Source organism: Chiloscyllium plagiosum, unplaced genomic scaffold, assembly GCF_037043375.1.
Source record: "Chiloscyllium plagiosum isolate Xiang-an unplaced genomic scaffold, Cpla_swu_hap1 HiC_scaffold_21, whole genome shotgun sequence".
Classification (NCBI taxonomy): Eukaryota; Metazoa; Chordata; class Chondrichthyes; order Orectolobiformes; family Hemiscylliidae; genus Chiloscyllium; species Chiloscyllium plagiosum.
Genome location: NW_028270159.1, coordinates 87,069,377 through 87,090,313, shown reverse-complemented (window position 1 = coordinate 87,090,313; position 20,937 = coordinate 87,069,377).

Below are 20,937 nucleotides of genomic sequence, written 5' to 3'. Positions count from 1 at the left end.
GATACAGTTCTTGCAAGGCTTATTGCCCCTGGAGCAGAACAGACAAAGATGTGAATTTATTGCGGTGCTCAAAAGTATGAAAAAAATTGTTTAGTTAAAAAAAACTCTATTAGTTAGCATTACAGCATCAATGAATTCTAATTTCAAGATTGTCAGCAAAAGAGATCCGAGTGAAATAAGGATTTGTTACGAATTGGAATTGAATGGCTGGGAAAGTTGTGGATGAAGATTCAAAAGAGAACTGAGTATATATTTGGAAATTATGAATTTAACGGGCAACAGAGAGGATGGCAAATGGGAGGCGCTTGGGAGACATTTTAGGAGCTGATGCATATATAGTGGCCAATAGCCTCCTCCTGTACTTTAAAGTTTTGTACTCTATCAAGTGTCAGCTGTGAATAAAAGTCAGTATCCAATTATTTCACAGTGTTAATGCTCGCAAATATCTGATTATTTGGTGCAGCATAAGCATTTAAGATACAAGTATTGCAAGGTCAGCTTCGTTATGAAATCTAATCATTACTCAGAACATAAATATTTACATGTTGTATTCCAATTACTAAAACAAATATATCATTGCTTTGGCACAAAACACTTTGGAAAGCTCTGACTTTTCCCTGACACAATATTGCGTTCGTTGATTTTGTTTTCATTCTCCACATTTCATATTAAACATCATTCATTCTAAAAATTGAAAGTTTTCAAATTATTGTTCACTAACATTTGATAACACAAATAATTTATTTAGGTTAATATTCACAGTCTGTGTTAAATTATTGTCATTTTTAAATTGATGGCAAATAGCTGAAAATTGTACATTTCAGTTAGACATTAAACTGATTGATTATGTATAAATGAATAAGAACGCTAATTTTATTTGCATGTTCAATCGTTTTCTCACTCTGAACATGTAATCATTCAGAAACCAACCACTTTAAAAATATAGGAGTGGCTATACATTGCTTTAAATCCTGACATTGAATATCTAATTCTGATCACCACAAGGGTTATGTTCTTTCTTCGCTAAAATAAAATATACATGTTTTGTTTCTGTGTTAGAAAATCTTGACAAGAGTTTATATTTTAGTTCCAAAAATATAGAATCAACATAATTCATTTAACAGATTATGGTTCAGTTGAATGATTATCATTCACATCTTATTTTTGCCCAATTCATGAATTATAGCAAACATCCGATTATTGTTCCGGTCAGTAAACTCAACACCTCGCAATGAGCTATGCTGAAAATTGCTTCCAATTTATCTGAAATCATTTACAGTGTTATTGGACCTCACAGCTGCCTGTGATACAGAGAGACTCAGTGGCCTGTTCCAAAATCTGTGCATCGAGCTTCTAACCTGGTCCAGGGGAATCAATCAAACACGACTTCAAAACAAATAATTTGGAATCCATCATTGGCAGGGGAAGAACCCGCCACCAGACTATCACTGGTCTCAGTGTCGGTATAAATGTTGTCCAGGTTAAATACTAATGGCTGATCAGCAATCAGGTTTTGAAATTCATCTTCATTCAGAGCCTGGCCCAGAGAGCAGACGTGTTGACATGGAGAGCCAGAATCTCACCATACAAGTTAACTATGGTGATGAAATCTGACCTGCCTCCCAGTCTCCATACATCTGCACCCCGGACCAGATATTGGTGAAGACATTAACAAGTTGACAATCCATTGCAGTGCCTTGTGTCTCACAAAGAAACCTCTAAAGCCATATCCAATAAATGTCACCTTCATATTCTCCAGTATCAAAATAAAATTGTACATTTCTGTGAATTGTCAGAGATTACTACATGGATCATACAGTAGAATGTATGTGAAGTAACCAGCAGCAAACGGCAATCCAAAAAAATCACATTAATAACTGAACTTGGCGGATTCTGTCTGGTCTTTGTAACCACACATATTTTACTGGCTTTCAGGTGACTGTAACAATGCACACAAAACTGGAGGTTTTGGCGTTACACCCCTCCAAGGCTTCCTGATCTCACACACATCACTCTCTCACACATTCAACAATTGGTGAGAATCCACAAGCTTGGTGAAACTGGAAACATAGAATAGTGCAGCACAGTGCAGGCCCTTCGTCCCTTGACGTTCTGTCGACCTTTTATCGTAGTCTAAGATCAGGCTACCCTACATACTTTTCATTATACTATCATTCATGTGCTATCCAATTAAATATCCCTAATATAGCTGACTTTACTACTACTGCAGGCTGTTCATTGCACATACCCTCTACTCTTTGTGTAAAGAAGCTACCTTTGACATCTCCCCTAAACTTTCCTCCTATTACTTTAAAATCATACCCCCTTGAGATAGTCATTTCCACCCAGGGAGAAAGTCTCTGGCTATCCACTCTATCTGTGCCTCTCATCATCTTGTACATCTCTGTCAAGTCATGCTCAATTCTTCTTCGTTCCAATGAAGAAAACACCCAAGCTCCCTCAAGTTTTCTTTGTAAGAAATGCCCTCTAGTCCAGGCAGCATCTTGATAAATCTCCTCAGCACCCTCACTAAAGATGCCACATCTTTCCTCGAATCAGGCAACCAGAACTGATCACAATATTCTAAGTGTGGACTCACCAGGGATCCATAGAGTAGCAGCATAACCTCGCAGCTCTTCATCTAAATCCCTCGGCTAATGAACACATCAAACGCCTTCTTAACAACCTTATAAACCTGGGTAGCAACTTTGTGGGAGATATGCCATGGGCCATGTGATCCCACTGTTCCTCCACAATGTAAGATTCTGCATTCAAGTTCGACCTTCCAAAATGAATCGTATCCCACTTTTCCATACTGAACATCATCTGCCACTTAGCACCCAAGTCCTGCATCCTGTCAATGTCCTATTGCAAACTACAACAGCCCTCCACACTCTCCACAATTCCACCAAACTGTGTTACATCATCAAACTTACGAACCTACCCTTCCACTTCGTCATCCAGGTCATTTATCAAAATCACAAACAACAGAGGTCCCAGAACCAATCCTTACAGAACACCACTGGTCACTTCGCTCCACACTGAATACTTCCCATTTAACACCGCCCTCTGTCTTCTATGGGCTAGCCAATTTTGTATCCAGACAGACAGGTCTCCCTGAAGCCATGCTTCCTTACTTTCTGAATGAAACTACCACGGGGAACCTTATCAAACACCTTGTTAAAATCCATGCACTCCGCATTCACTGCTCTACCTTCTTCAGTGTGTTTAATCCCATCCGCAAAGAATGCAATAAGAGTTGTGAGGTATGACCTACCCCTCACAAAGCCATGCTGACAATTTCTTATCAAACTACGATTTTTCAGTATCCTCTCCAATACTTTGACCAATAATGATGCAAGACTGACTCATCTGTCATTCTCAGGACAATCCCTTTTCCCTGCCTGAACAAGGGAGTAACATTTGCATCTCCAATCATCCGACACGAATTCAATGGAGAGTGAAGACGCAAAGGCCTTCGCCAAAGGCACAGAAATCTCTTCTCTCTCTTCGTGTAGTAAACTAGGTTGTTTCTTGTCTGGCCAAAGGATTTATCTATACTTGTGTTTGTACTTCAACCAGTCTGTATTTTACCTCAACTTTTTACTCCCTGTCCAACCAACAGGGAGTTGATTGATAGATTTCCTTCCATTGCAGGGCTCTGTACAGTGCTGCCTTTCTGAGCAAGTATGGTTCCCAATATCCTGTGTATTATGGAATGGAAAACATGGGAATAGCTGATGCCCAAAGCTTTGACTCTGCTGCTCCTCAGATGCTGCCTGACTGGTTGTGCTTTTCCAGCACCAGACCTTTCGACTCTGATCATCAGGATCTGCAGTCTTCACTTTCTCCATTACTGAGGACTGTCCCCTCTGCACACTGAGCAGGGAACTAATCAGCAGAAACTCGTATCTGGAGCTGACTGTTCAGTTCTGGAAAGTGGCATTTGATGGACACATTTACTAAAAAAGAAATTAAAATTCAACAATTATTCATTCAGTCCAAGAGTTACAATTTTGGTTTATGAATTGCACAGGTTGATAACGAAGAGTGAATGATTGAAGCACTTGAAGTACAGAGTATTCCTGGTGATATATTCCAGGTTGGATATGCTTTATGTTAATGCTGGTAATATTATCAGACAGACAGATATGACAAGGAAACGAGGTGACATGTGGAAGTGTGACATTTTTGCCATTTCAGAGATGTGGTTTGAGCGAGGTCAGGGCTGACAACTCAATATTCTGTGGTACCAGAACTATAATCAAGACAGGAGAGAGGGTAAAAGAGGAGGTGGCGTTGCCCTATTAATTATGGAGTCAGTTACTGGCGTAAGAAGGGATGATATCTTGAAAGGATCTTTTAATGAGGCTTGGTGGTTAGAACGTAGGATCTAAATCATGACAGAAACATTGCTAGGGATATATTATAGACTCCCAGATAAAAGAAAGTACGGGAGCAGGTATATAACCAAGTTGTTGAGGTGTGTAAAAACAATAATAGGATCATTATATTCAGGCATTTCAATTCCAAACATTCATTAGGGCAGGGATAACTTTTATTAAGAGGGGGTAGGTGCTTTGAAATATATTCCAGTGAGCTTCTTATATCAACATAGAGCAGATACAACAAAGGGTAGTGCAGTGCTGGGCCTCACTGTGGGGAACGAAGCCAGTCAGGTGTTCCAGGCAGAAGTGGGAGAGCATTATAGGACAAGTTATCATGACATCACACATTTTGAGATTACGAAGGAAAAGACCCCCCAAAAAAGTTTGAAAATAAAAGCTCTTTGGATTGGGGAGACAGATTTTATGAAAAAAAAATGACAGGATCTGGCCAAAGTGCAGTACCTTCTGGGTGAAACTGTAGCAGAACAACGTGGAGCCGGGGTTGGGGGATCATTTGATTAAAATGCAATTGGTGACAGTGTCGGCCCAGCATGTTACCCCGCAGATAAAATTTAGGAAAACAAGCCCAGAGAACCTCAGAAGTTAACACAAATTCCGAACAGAATGAAAATGGAAAGATAAGCTTAAAGCAGGTACCAAGAGAGCATGTCAATTGAGGTCTTAAAAGAATATAGAAAGTGAGGGCTAAGCTTAAAAAGTCAGTGGAAGAGCAGAAGGAGGGGTGATAAAACATTAGCGGGGAATATGAACAAGAATCCAAAGTCTTTTTTTGGTCTATTAAGGGGAAGTGGATAACGTGGGAAAGGATGGGGCGTACTAGGGACCAAGGAGGCAGCCTGTTTACAGAGCCAGAGAATATGTTAAACACATCCTACAAATCGGTCTTCAGTTTGGAGAAGCAGTTCCTGGATTCAGGGAGATTGACTGTGTGACTCGTGAGCGAATTGGTACAGGAGCTGACGAAGAATTGGAAGCTTATGCAAGATAAAGAGTGGGCAAATCCCCAGATTAAATACCACCAAGTCTCACATCAGTGAGCGGGAAACAATTGTAGAAAAGTTGGATGGCTGTTGAGGCTGGATCATTAAATATCTTCAAGGCTGAGACAGTCAGATGTTTACGCAAATGTTACGGGGAAATCGCAGGAAAGTGGAATGGGGCATTATCAAAATAAATATAACCTAATCGAAGGAAAAGCAGACTCAGTGAGCGGATAGACATATTGTTGCCCCTATGTCTAACGGCGTTCTTTTCCAATAGCCCTGTATCTACAAGAACATCCACCTCTCTCACTATAGAGTGAGACACAGTTTGGAATGCAATCGAGGTATTCAAGGAATTCATAAACGCGAGACTAATATACAGCAAGGACCAGAGGACTGCGACAATATGGATTTCCTGACTCTCTCCTTGGCCAAGCAGCGGCCTGCACTGGGGAGCAGATAATCAGGGACCAGGTGTCAAGAAGTGCTGACGGCCCAAACACTACATCACTGAAGTGTCTCCTTCCTTCCCTGACCAAAACTATATGTGGAGAGGTAGAGAGACATGCCGTTGGTAATAAAGTAAGCAGTACGGCTTTGACACGACTGGCTTCGGACAACTGTCAAGAGAAGATTTTGGACTTACTAGAATGTTTGAAAGTGGATAAATGTCGCGGTTATTATCTGTTACAGGAGGAGGCTAATCAGCCCTCAGGGTCTATAAAACTGTACCGAGAGTAGATCATCCAGCACCAGTGCCCAGTTACACTGCAACATGATCAGTATATTCAGCGACTTGAAGTCAGTAAGACAGGAAACGGAAGAGGCCACAAAGTTACTGACCTATGGGGAATACTGGAATAACAACAGGATACATAGCCCCTCAGGCCTGACATTCAATTCAGTAAGGTCGGGAGCGATCTGCACTCAGCCGCAATTTCTCTTTCGTGCCGAATTCTTTGTATCTCTCGACTCTCTGACGGGCCAAAATCCAATAGACACCCACTCGAATCTCCCAAACATTTCAGTGATGTAGCCTCCCCTAACTGTCTGGTCCCAAGCATCACTACACTCTGAGAGAAGAAAACACTCCCCACAACTATATACCTTGGCCTATTGACATGAACAAAATATATGAACACAACGTGAGTGTGATTGACCCTGACATCACGGCAGTAATTGACTGAGCAAGGTGTCAAGGAGACTTAACAAAATTGAACTTGATGGGAATCAGTTGGAAACTCCCCACTGGTTGGATCATTCAGAACACAACGGGCCTGGTGGACATCAATTCTCCCAGTTCCTGGATATCTCTGTAGGTAGTCTTCAGGGTAACTTCTTCGGCACAAACATCTTCTGCTGCTTCATCAATGGCTTTCCCTCTGTCATTAGATCAGGGATGGGGATGTTCTCTGAAGAATATCCAATGTTCAGAGCAATGAGTCACCTCAAAAAGTACTGAAGTATCAAATCTGGACTACATTCAAGCTTGTGCTGTTAATGTAAAGGTAACATTAATCTAAAGCACTGCTGGACACTAATCATCTCCACTGTTCATAATAAGAGGAACCCCTTCAGCAACTTTAGCTTGTTCTACCGTAATATAATGAAGTCATTCAACCCATCAGATCTATTGGATAACAAGAGGTTCAACACATTCACTCTCTCCCGCCTATTACAAAAGAAGAATTTAAAAAAACAGCAGCTGTTAGAATCCAAAATGGACACGCAAAAGGCTTGAGGAACAGAATAAACAAGACAGCATCAAGACGTTGAGAAATCAACGCCTTGGATATAATCCTTGGTCAGGACTGTGGGTGGAAGTAAGGGATCTATAGATAAAGGGGCGGATGAGAGAGGAGGGGTAGAGTGGCGAGTTGGTGACAAGTGAACACAGATAAAGGGTATCAGCGGGTTGGTGATGGAAGGGATGAATCAAATTAGTAGCTGGACAAAGGGTTTCTCACAGGAATGGAAGGAACGGGAGGTCCTGGGAAGGGAGTCACGGATTGGTAGGGGGTTTATTTGAACTTGGCGAATTCAATGTTGAGTCCACGGGGTGCAGGCTGTACAGGTGACGGTTGGGATCTTGCTCCTCCACTTTATGGTTTGGTTCATTGTGGCAATGGAGAAGGCCAAGGATGGCCATGTCAGAAAGGGATTGGGACAGAGAACTGAAATAGAAAGTGACTAGGAGATCAGGTCAGCCCTGACAAGCCCGACTGAGATACTCAGCAAAGTGCTCCCTTCATTTACATTTGGTCTTCCCAATGAAGTGAAGACCAGATCGGATGCACCAGATGCAGTACACTAGGTTTGGATCCCACCACTAGGCCTATCTCTGATCAATCACCACAATCACCCCCAGGTACCTTCTCCTGCAACTGCAAAAGATGCAAAAGTTTCTGGCACACCACCTCCTCCACCTCCTTATAGAGCTTTAAACAGTACGTCCAGATCAGACAGAGGTTCACCTGCATCTCTTCCAAACTACTTTTCCGCATCAGGTGCTTCTGATGTGGTCTTCTCTACATTGGGGAGACCGAACATAAACTAAGGACACATTTCACCCACCATCACATTCGGGCCTGCAGGGGCCGATCTGACCTCCCAGTCACCGCAAATTTTAACTCTCCTTCCCACTCCCTTTCCGACATAACCATCCCTGGCCTCCTCTTTTGCCATGGTGAGGTAGACTGCAAATCGGAGAAACAACACCGTATCTTCTAGGTAAAAACAAGGACTGCAGATGCTGGAAGCCAGATTCTAGATTAGAGTGGTGCTGGAAAAGCACAGCAGGTCAGGCAACATCTGAGGAACAGGAAAATCGACGTTTTGGGCAAAAGCCCTTCATCAGGAATAAAGGCAGGGTGGCTGCAGAGTTGGGAGATAAATGAGAGGGAGATTGGGTGGGAGAAAGTAGCATAGAGTACAATAGGTGAATGGGGTGGGGATGGAGGTGCTAGGTCAGTGAGGAGGGTGAGGAAAGGCAGCAAAGAGTACAACGGGTGAATGAGTGTAGGGTTGAAGGAGATAGGTCAGAGAGGAGTGTGGAGTGGATAGGTGTATTGGAAGATCGGCAGATAGGACAGGTCATGAGGGCGGTGCTGAGCTGGAAAGATGGAAAAATGAGGAAACTGGTGAAATCCACGTTGATGCCATGGGGTTGAAGTGTTTCAAGGCGGAAGATGAGGCATTCTTCCTCCAGGCGTCGGGAGGTGAGGGAGCGTCGGTGGAGGAGCCCCAGGACCTTTATGGATGTGGAAGGCTCCTTTGGAGCCTTGGATGGAGGTGAGAGGGAGGTGTCGGCGCAGGTTTTCCCATTCCTGCCGTGGCAGGGGAGGATTCCAGGAAGGGAGGGTAGGTTATTGGGGGCGTGGACCTGACCAGGGAATTACGGAGGGAACGGTCTTTTGGGAAGCGGGAATGGGTGAGGAGGGAAACATATTCCTGGTAGTGTGTTCCGTTTGGAGGTGATAGAAATGTCTTCTGGTGATGTGGTTTTTGTGAAGGTTGGTCGGGTGGAAGGTGAACTCATTTCCAATTGCTGCCAAGACATTAACTTTTTAAACCTGTCTAAAACCTTCCCCCACTCCAACCTTCACCCTCACAGCGCGCAGCCCTCCACTCCCTCTGCTCCAATCCCAACCTCACCGTCAAACTAGCAGATAAAGTGGATGCAGTGATAGTTTAGTGCTCTGACGTCTACACTACTGAAGCCAGACACCAACTCGAATTCGCAACGTTCTACCGCCCCTTTGACCATGACCTCACCTCCCATCACCAAACCATCATCTCCCAGACCACACAGAACCTCATCAGCTCAGTACATATCTCACCCACAGCTTCCAACCTCACAGTCCGGGAACCCCACCCGGCCCGTTTCTACCTCCTTCCCAAGATCTACAAACCTGACCACTCTGGCCGACCCATTGTCACAGCATGCTCCTGCCCCACCGAACTCATCTCCACCTACTTTGACACTGTCCTATCTTCCCTAGTCCAGGAACTCCCCACACAAGTTCGAGACACTACCCACGCCCTTCACATCCTCCAAGACTTCCTTTTCCCCGGCCCTCAACGCCTCATCTTCACCATGGATATCCAATCGCTCTACACGTCCATCCGCCATGACCAGAGCCTCCAAGCCCTCCGTTTCTTCCTCTCCCGACATCCCCAACAGTACCCTTCCACCAACACTCTCATTCGTTTGGTTGAACTGGTCCTCACACTTAACAATTTCTCCTTCAAATCCTCCCACTATCTCCAGACCAAAGGGGTATCCATGGGACGCCATATAGTCCCCAGCTATGCCTATCTGTTTGATGGCTACGTAAAACAGTCCATCTTCTGTAATTATACCGGCACCACTCCCCACCTCTTCCTTCTCTACATTGATGACTGCGTTGGCGCTACCTCATGCTTCCGCGAGGAGGTTGAGCAATTCATCAACTTCACCAACGTTTTCCACCCTGACCTTAAATTTACCTGGACCATCTCTGACACCTTCCTCTTTTTCCTGGACCTCTCCAACTCCATTGATGAAGACCGAATTGACACTGATATTTTTTACAAACCCAGCGACACCCACAGCTACCTGGATTACACCTCTTCCCACCCTACCTCCTGGAATAATGCCATCCCGTATTCCCAATTCCTCCGTGTCCGCCGTACCTGCTCCAACGAGGTCCAGTTGCACCATCGAACAAACCAGATGGCTTCCTTCTGTAGAGACCGCAATTTCCCTTCCCACGTGGTTAAAGATTGCCTCCAATGCAGCTAGTCCACACCCCGTCCCTGCGCCTCCAAACACCACCCCTCCAACAGTAACAAGTACAGAAGCCCCCGGTGCTCAACTTCCAACCTACCAACCTTCGCATAAACCACACCATCCGAAGACATTTCCGTCACCTCCAAAACGACCCCACCACCATAGATATATTTCACTCCCCACTCATTCCCGCTTTCCACAAAGACCGTTCCCTCTGTGACTACCTAGTCAGGTCCACGCCCTCCAACAACCCACCCTCCCTTCCTGGAACCCTCCCTTGCCACCATAGGAATGGCAAAACCTGCGCCCACACCTCCTTCCTCACGTCCATCCAAGGCTCCAAAGGATCCTTCCACATCCATAAAAGTTTCACCTGCACATCCACCAATGTCATTTATTATCAGTTGCTCCCAATGCCGTCTACTCTATACTGGGGAGACTGGACGCCTCCACGCAGAGCGGTTTAGGGAACATCTCCCGAACACTCACACCAATCAACTCCACCGCCTTCTGGCCCATCATTTCAATCCCCCTCCCACTCTGCCGAGGACATGCAGGTCCTGGGCCTCCTCCACTGACGCTCCCTCACCATCCTACGCCTGGAGGGAGAACGCCTCATCTTCCGCCTGGGGACAATTCAACCGCATGGCATCAATGTGGATTTCACCAGTTTCCTCATTTCCTCTTCCCCCACCTCACCCCAGCTCCAAACTTCCAGCTTACCACCGCCCTCATGCCTTCTCCTACATGCCTATCTTCTTTCCACCTATCCACTCCATCCTCCTCTCTGACCCATCACCTTCACCCTTAAACCATTCACCCGTTGTACTTTTTGCTACATTCCCCTACATTCCTCTCTGACCCATCACCTCCGTCCCCACCCCCATTCACCTATTGTACTCTATGCTACTTTCCATTCACGCCCACCCCCTCTCATTTATCTCTCCACTCAGAAGACATCTTGCCTCTATTCCCGATGAAGGGCTTTTGCCCGAAACGTCGATATTTCTGCTCCTCAGATGCTGCCTGACCTGCTGTGCGTTTCCAGCATCACTATAATCTAGTCCTTATCTTCTGCCTGTCAAGCCGACAGACTGGAGTACGCAACGTTGTGTTCTCCAATTTGAAATAACCTTTCTACCCATGCTCCGTCTCCCTTTCCAGCCCATTGTCCTCCCTTCCATTCCACCTAACGACGACGTCTTTCAGCTCCCAACTGGATTAATCTCTCCCATCGCCAACCAGGTTGCACCCAGCACCTGGTATCCACGTATACGTACCTCACCGTCCCGCTCCGCTCCCCACCCCAACCACTCCCTTCCCTCTATACCTAGTGCTCTCCCGACCCCCAGCCCCAGTCCTGAAGACCGGTCATACCTGAAATGTTGACTTTCCCACCTCATGATGCTGCCTGGCTTGTTGTGTTCTTCCAGCCTCCTGTTTGTCTTTTATAACTCAGGAAGTTCGAGTCTAGTCAGCACAACACACTGGTAAGCAGGAACCACGGATTGGCCATTGAAGTCCTTGAACCTCTGCCCTCGGGTCTGGGGAAAGACATTCAGTCCCTCGAGACACTGACTCATGAACAGTAGAGGGCATTCCGCACCAACCAACTGGTACACTGAAATAGGAGAATGCCATTGATGCTGCAGCACGACAAACCAATGAAGCAGAGACTGCACAGACAGACTGCTCCATGTTGTTCCTCCTGGCCCCATTGCTAATGGTACACACATGTGACGTTCACATGGCTTGCTGACCATGAGGAGAGAAAGTGATTGGTTTGTACCAATTCCCAAGGAGGCATCTTCCATCTCTGAGATGTTATGGAATAACCTAGACCACTTAAACATCCTTAAGCAGGCAGCCCAGAGCATAACTTATTAATTTGTTTCGGTAAATATATACTGAAAATTACCCGGAATAAATTAGCTGATTAACTACTAGATTTTAAAGCAGACAAAAACTTTATGCATAAAAGTACACAATGAAACACAAAGAACAGAATCAAGAATCCTGGCAGAATTCAACCCATTCAGCTCAACTTAATTACGCTGTTCCGGATATACACAACTCTCCCAATAAGCAAACTCCCAGTAAAAACCATTATCAATGAAATATATGCTTCCAGGTTGAAGTTCAAGGTCAGCAAAGAGAGAGGGTTTCCACACAGCACTCTGTTGAACTTCGCAGTTCAAACCTCAACTGAAAACTACTCCACTCAGCTCAGTTAGTACAGCAAAAAGAGCTCACCACTCCCCGTTCATTATACAGGTTACTAACAAAGCATAGCCACTTCGGCCTGAAGTCTAATTTGTTTCCATATAAACAAAAGACCTCTGAAAATCCTTTTCATCTCTATAACAAACCAGACTGATCGGAGTCCGGCCCCGTTTTATTGTCCATCTGAAAAACATCAAGGGCAGAGTCTCCTTGAGCCAAGGAACAGCTATTAGACAAAAAAGGGACGAGCTTTGTGACATCTCCCCCTCCCATTAAAATAAATAACCAGCAATACAAAAAGATGGTTGCATTTTTAACCCTGCCAATCCAGACATATACACTATACTAAATAAACATGCAAACATGCACAAACCCATGCAAATTCAGGCCGCCGCATACCCGCCACCGAACGCCTCCGTATCTCATTGGAGTCTGAATAACTCATCAGCTTTCATGCTTTTGCAACCTGCCACGTGCACAATTGTCAGATTGAATGGCTGCAACAACAAGCTCCATCTACAGTCTGGCATTTTTGTCTTACCACAAACGTCAATGTGTTGTGTTTAGTGTCTATGATTGTCTCGGGTGCATTGTTGGTAATATAAACACTGCGATGTTTTAATGGCAACAAAAAGCTTAAAATCTCTTTCTGCACCGTTGAGCATTTCTGTTGATGCACGCTCGACTTCTTAGAAAAACACCCGATGGATCTTTCTATTCCCTCGTCATCCTCGTACAGGAACACCACACTGACACCCACATCACTGGCATCGATAGCCACCTTGAAATGCTTCGTGCAATCCTGTGTAGCTAATACTGTGGCAGTTGTTAACACAGTTTTTAGACTGTCAAATGGCATTTGTCAGTCCTCTGTTCACTGAGAGTTCCTGCTCTTGACAATTCAGTGGGGGAAGCAGCCACACTGCTTAACGTTTGGCACAAACTTTCGGTAGAATCCAGTCAAACTCAGGAACCGTAGTAATGTGCTTTGCTTTTTTTTTGTCGACGGTGTGGAACATTCCCCAACTCCGTTTATTTTCGTATCTCATGGGTCCATTTGTCCAAGACCCAGGAACATGACTTGGAATTTCACAAATTCACTTTTCACTGGATTTGCCACCAAGCCTGCCTTCTGAATTCAATGGAAAAAAGTCCGATAAATGCTGTACATGTTCCTTCCATGAGTGACTAAAAACCACCAGGTCATCAACGTACACCACATAATTGGGTATTCCTGCAATGACCTTAATATCAGTCTCTGAAATGTGGCTGGATCGTTTTTCATACCAAATGACACGAAGTTGAACTGATATAGTCCATTTGGCATTACAAAAGCTGAAATTGCCTTTGCATTCGGTGACAACGTTCCTTGCCAGTAGCCCCTGAGCAAGTCGAACTTAAAAATGTAAGTAGCTTCTCCCACTTTTTCGACACAGTTCTCCAAACATGGAATTGGATATGCATTTGTCTTTGTAACTGCGTTGACATTGTCACAGTCCACACATGACCGTTGGGTGCCATCTGGCCTTGGCACCATGACTATACGTGAGCTCCAGTCACTGTAACTCACTTCAATTATGCCATCTTGGAGCATGCACTCTACTCCTTCTGAACCTGTGCGAAGTTTGGAGGGTCATGCCTATAAGGATGATGCTTAATCAGAACAGCATCTCTTGTGTCTAAATCATGCAAAATTATGTTCGTATTTCCCAGTTTATTGCCGCATATGTCTCCACGCAATAGTAATAACTCTTTCACATCGCTTTGCTCTTCTTGTGGAAGGTAACTCAATAATTTATCCCAATTTTTGACAAATCTCCCATTGTTCAATTTGATTTGATCTGTAATCATTAATACCTTCTCCTCTTATTTTCCTTCCCTATCAAAATATCTTTTGAGCATATTCACATCACATACTCTGTGAGATCTCTTCCTGTCTGGAGTCTGTATCAAGTAGTTTACCTCATTCAATTTCTTCCCAATTTGATAAGGTACACTAAAACCTGCTTTTAAAGGCTCAACTGTTACTGGAAGTAACACAAATACCTTATTCCCAATTGCAAAATTCCGAATTTGTGATTTTTGATACACTTCCTGTTTCACTGTATGCTGCGATACTTTTAAATGCTGTCTACCAAAATCTCCAGCTCTATTTAATCGTTCCCTATAATTTGACACATCGTCCGAATGGATGGTCTCTGAATACTGACTTATTAATTTCTCCTTAACCAATGTTAATGGTCCTTTTACTTTTTGCCCCAAAATTAATTCAAACAGTCTGTATTTGGTCGATTTGAATTGCTGAGTTCCCAAGTTATCCAGCACTGCCTTGCATAGTTTGAATGTGTGGTTTGATCCTTGATCTGTCTGGATATCTAGTGGTAGTCCGTATCTAGTAAAAAAATAATTATTTTTTCTACAATTCTTTTAGCTGTGATGCTGCATAATGGGATTGCCTCTGGACATCTCGTCGACACACCCATTATTGTTAATAAATTATTATTCTCAGTTTTTGTTTGAGATAGGGGACCCTACGCAATCCATCAAGACACTTGTGAAAGGTTCAGCAAATGTTGGAATAGCTATTAAAGTTGCACGTTTTATTACTGCCTGTGTGGCATGTTTGAGACGTCTGGCAAAATTCAGCTACATCTTTGTGTAGTCCAGGCCAGTGAAAGTATATTTGTATTTTAGCCTGCACTGTCCTCACCCCGAAATGATTTCCAAATGGTACCTCATGTGCCACTCGCAGAACCTCCTTTCTATACCTAACAGGTAATACAATTTGATGAAATTCTGCCCAAGTCTGATCTGCTTCAATGTGTGCTGATCTCCATATCCGCATTAAGACATCATTTGTTAAGTAATAACACATAGGAATGCATTCATTTTCTTTCTAAAGGCCTTTTGATTTAACTGTTTTAATTCACAATCTTTCTGTTGCAAATCATTCTGCTTAGCAGAGCTAAAAATACTTGCATGTTTTCCTACTTGTTCCTTCTCTGTTCCACTTATCTGGTCATAAAAAAGTTTCGGATAACTCTATATCAGCTTCATTATCTGTGCCTTTTGATCTCTCCTGCTTCAAACTGTGCATCTGTGATTTTGTGATCACACAAGAAGGGAAACTTCCTGGAAAACCGTTCTCCAGTTCTCCACTGGCTTTCCAATTAGAGTAGGGAGCACACCTACTGGTGAATCAGCTATATCATTTGCAAGGACAAATTTTATTCCTGGAGCTGAGAGTTTGGGGTTCAGTACTCCTACCACATATTCTGCACCCTTCTCTGGACTCTCTAGCCTCACTTTTCATAACTGAGCTCTTTTGTCTCACCATGAATTCCTGTTACTCGCACATTTTCTGGCAATAGTCCCTCAGGAGTGCATAGCTCCTCATCCCTCAGCATTACAGACTAAGAAGACCATGTGTCCCTTAAAATTGTAACCTGCATATCTATTACCCCTGGCCTATGTGAATAAACTTTACCCTTGCATGTAGATGTTTTAAGCAGATCTGGCACGTCCTGCTTGATCAACCTCTGACCATCTTGTACACTCTGAGGAAGTTGTATAACTACCCTTGAACGTTTTTACTTTCCAACAAATCTTACAGACTTCTCTGGTTTTCCTACATCTGTTTTTTTTTCCTCGCACAACCATTCTTGATTTTGCGTGGCTCACTTTGTTATAATGAAAACACCGGGGCCTTTTATCTTGTTTGTTCCCTCAAGGGTTTCTTCTTTGATTCTGTGGTAAATTCGCCTTATGATCTTTACTGATATCTACTTTTCCCTTTCCACGTGAGGACATCTCTTTGCTCCAATTTCTATTTCTGAATGAACGAAATTGATTCTGGAAGCCAAAATGAGTTTATGGAACAGCACATAATCATCAGCTACTTCAGCTGCTAACCTTGATGTTATCACTCTCTGCTCTTCCACATGAGTTCGCATAACTTCAGACAGTGAATTTATGAATTACATCAAAATAATTATCTCTCTAAGGGAATCATAGATTGCTTGATTTTTAAAGCTCTTATCCTTCTTTCGAAATTACTCTGTCTGATCCTTACAAACTCAACGTAGGTTTGACCAGACTATCTGTTAGATTCCTAAAACTTTTTCTATAGGCTTCTGGTACAAGCTCATATGCAGCTACAATGGCTTTTTACAGCTCCTCATATTCCGCAGATACCTCCTCTTATCGGGATGCGAATACCTAACTAGGCCTACCTACGAATTTCGTATGGATCAGCAAAACTCTTATTGCCTCTGGCCACTGCATTTATTTAGCCACCTTTTCAAATGAGTTGAAAAAGACTTCCAAATCCTTCTCATCAAATTTAGTCAATGCTTGTAATCAGCTAGGCTTGTGACTAACTGGGGCTTGCTCATCCTCACTCTCTCCCTCACTAACCCGACCCCCAACCTTTATCTCCCCCCTTCCACGCTGACTTTCCATTTTAAGTGTCGGTTTTTGCTGTTCAAAAGCTGTCTCTTTCTTTCTCCTCTGCAGCTCTCTCTTTTTTCCTCTGTTCTGCTTTTAATCGGAACTGAAACTGTTTTATTTCTGCTGCCAATTCCTTATCTCTCGCCGCTAAGTCAAGCTGCTTCCTTTGCAATTGAATTCTTACGATTTGTATAGATTATGATGGTTTCCCCAGCAAGTTTAATTGATGATGTTCTGCTACAACTAACTCTCTTTTCCTCAGAGAAGCAGAAAGTTCTGATTCCAGCTTCTCTGTAAAGAGGAGCTGTAAAAAGCCATTGTAGCTGAATATGAGCTTGTACCAGAAGCCTATAGAAAAAGTTTTAGGAATCTAACAGATAGTCTGGTCAAACCTACGTTGAGTTTGTAAGGATCAGACAGAGTAATTTCGATAGAAGGATAAGAGCTTTAAAAATCAAGCAATCTATGATGCCCTTAGAGAGATAAGTATTTTGATGTAATTCATAAATTCACTGTCTGAAATTATGCGAACTAATTCATGCAACTCGGTCTTATTCATTTTCTTCAAAACTTCCAGTCACTGCATCCACATGCAGAAAACCTTTGGCGACTGAAAGAGCCATTGCTATCCCAAGCTTTGTCTGCCCAACAAAACCAAAACCCGAAATAAAGATAGGAGCACCTCACGCTTGCTGTTTAAAATCCCGCAAAGAGCCCTAATCTGTTATGGACCAGGCTAGACCACTTAAAATATTCTTAAGCAAGCAGCCCAGGGCATAACTTTCGGTAAGTGTACAATGAAAATTACCAGGAGTAAGATAAGGAGGTTGTTAACTAAATTTTAAAACAGACAAAATCACAAAATTACACAATGAAACACAAAGAACAGAATAAGTACTCCCTACCGAACTCACCTTATCCAGCTATACTTAATTATGCTGTTCCAAATATACACAACAGTCGCAATATGTAAACTCCCTTTGAAAACCAGTAGAAATGGAACACATGTTTACAGTTTGAAGTTGAATGACAGAAAGGAGAGGAAGTTTCCACACAGCTCCCTGTTGAACTTCAAGACTCAACTAAAAACTGTTCAGCTCAGCTCAGCTCAGCTCAGTTCGTTCAGCAAAAAAAATAGCTGACCACTCCCCTTTCATTATACAGGTCCCTTCGAAAGCATGACCATTTTGGCCGGAAGTTTCATCTGCTTCCATATATCATCTCCGTACGAAGCCAGACTGATCGGAGTCAGGCCCCATTTTAATGCCTGTCTGAAAACAATCAAGGGCAGAGTCTCCTTGAGCCAAGGAAATGCTTTGAGAAAAAAAAAAGCGAGTAGTTTTGTGACAGAGAAGACGGGCTAGTTTTCTGTACGGAGGTCTTAATCTGGTGGGATTGGCTAATTCCATCAGAGTGTGACTGCTGACAGGTTTGTGAACAATATGACGTTCAGTGCAGGGTCACAAACTAACTGCACATTGAGGCGGTGAAAGTTCATTCAGAACCTGGAGCTTTCTCCAACCAACATGTGGGTCCACAGAGCTATGTAAACTATCAGAGAATCATAGAGTCCAACACCATGGAGACAACCCCTTTAGCCCAAAATGGTTCATGCTGACCAAAATATCCATCCATGCTCACCCACTTTTCCTGCACTTGGCCAATATCCTTCTCAAAGTTTCCTATCCATATATTTGTACAAACGTGAATACATGTATCGCAGGAAACACGTTTTATTTCACGATATCAACGTTTTGTTTTGGAAATACTGAAGTTAGTGCATAACACTGAAGTTTTAATGCAATCAGTTTTTAATATTTTGTAGCGATACATATTAAGCAGTCTTCTCCTTCACAGTCTACTCATGGTACCACCACTGTATGGATAGTCTGGTGAAACTCCATTACACTGTGGCATGCAGATCATTCATTATAAATGAGAGAAAATCTGTTCACATTGGCCCAAGTGCTGTCTCAAGAACACTTTACAATTGCAGGCTGGTGCCTTCACTATTAGACTTAATCAGTGAGTAATGAAGGACATCACTCATTTACTGTGCTGATTAATTACTGCTCCATATGAATTCTGTCAGTGACTCATGACCAACGACCATTTCACCTTCTCATAAATACAAAACAAGAAGGATGATATGTTTTACTAAATCATTTCTTTGCCCTATGAAGCAAAGCCAGACCAACAGTAACATCACTATTGCCATTGGAGATGGTTGGAAATGCTGAGGAGGCAATGGACTAGGCTGCATTATCTCCAGAATATTAACCCAGGGACCCAAACAATGACCCAGACCTCGAATTTGAATTCCACCTCAGCAAATGTTGGAATTTGAATTCGATAAAATATGAAGAATTAAGAAACAAATAAAATGATGATGCCATTGTTGATCGTCCTACCTGGCACCTTTATTCCCTTCACCTGGTCGGGCTGATGTGTGCCTCCAGACCTACAGCAATGTGGTTAACTCTCAGATGAATTTTGCATTGGCCAAGCCAGGCACTCAGTTATATCACTCACTACAGCAATGGCTCACCATTCCAATTTGCTGGAAACTCCAGCCGGATCTGTAAAGATGACTAAACTTCAATCACAAATGAATCAGTTTGCTTAATAACTAAAATCAGAAGAGAAAGGAAGAGAATGAATAGGTTTAGCAGAGGAAAGAGAAAAAAACCATCAAGTAGCTTTAGCAGGAGAGAAAGAAATAGAGGGAGCATTTGTGCTTCAGAGATGGACACTTAGAATGGAAAGTCAGCTTAAAAGGATGGAAATGAAGGCTGAAGGTAAGCTTAGTGAGGATCAGAGTGAGGATGAGCAAACCTATGGTAGTCCAAAGCCTGGTCAGAAACCTTTTAGGTATATTCTCGAAAAAACACCACTGGAGACAGAGCAAGATATATAAAATACAGGATATACACAGTATATTCATGGAAACCATTTTCATTTCATTTGAAAAAGTAGCTAAACAATTGCAGTGGCTAGTAAGCATGTGGTTGTGTTGATCCCAAAAAAAAACTGGTTATAGCAAGTGAGGTATTCTTAACACTATTAGAGGAGAGATCTGGGGAGTATGAGGAGGGGGGAAAGTGCACATGAGCTTGTGCGCGAAGCCGAAAGACAACGTTTCAGGAATATAAGGTCGAATATGGCCAAACCCATATTGAGTTTGAAAGGATCAAAAACGTAATTTTGATAGATGGATAAGAGCTTTAAAAAGAGAACAAAGTTATGATGCTCTTCGAGAGACAATTAATTTGGAGGAGTTCAAAACTTCACTCCCTGACAGAGTACAAACTCATATGGAAGAGCAGAGAGTTAAAACGGCAAGGAATGTCGATGAAGTTGGTTATGAATGTGAGTATGTCTAGTGATTAATGATTGTAAAACTTGGTTTGGCTTCCAGAATAAATTTCAGTCCATGAGGGATAGAAACTGGGGCAAAGAGAAATTTTCACGTGGAAAGGGAAAGGTATATCTTGGTGAAGGTCATAATGATAACTTACAACAGGATAAAAAGGAAATACTTGAAGGAGACAAAGAAGTTAAAAAGCTCTGGTGTTTGCACTGCAACAAATTAATTCATATGAAATCACTGCGTTGGTGGGTTCCGAAAAAAAAACAAAGATGCAGGAAAAAGAGGATAAGCATGGAAGTTTTGTAGCAGAAAGCACAGTGGAAGCTAGAATGCTACATCAGAGTGTCCAAGCTGATTGGAAGTTTGTTGAGGAGGAAGTGCTAGATCTGCTTAGAAAATATACCTGCAAAGGGTAAGTTTATTCACATAGGGCAGGTAAAGATGATGCAATTTTAAGGGACACATGATCCACTCAGACTGTAATGCTGAAGGATAAGGAAAGATGTACTCCTGAAGGACTATTTCCTGAAAAGGTACTGCTAAAGGAAATTCACCGAGACAAAAAGCACAAAATTATGTAAAGCGAAGATAGAGTGCCCAGAAAGGTGTGGAGAAATTGTGGTCGGGAAATTGGACAAACTCTCAGGTCCAGGAATACAATTTGTTCTTATGAAAAATATAGCTGATTCACCAGTAGGAGAGTACTGGATGAAAAGCCAGCGGAGACACAGG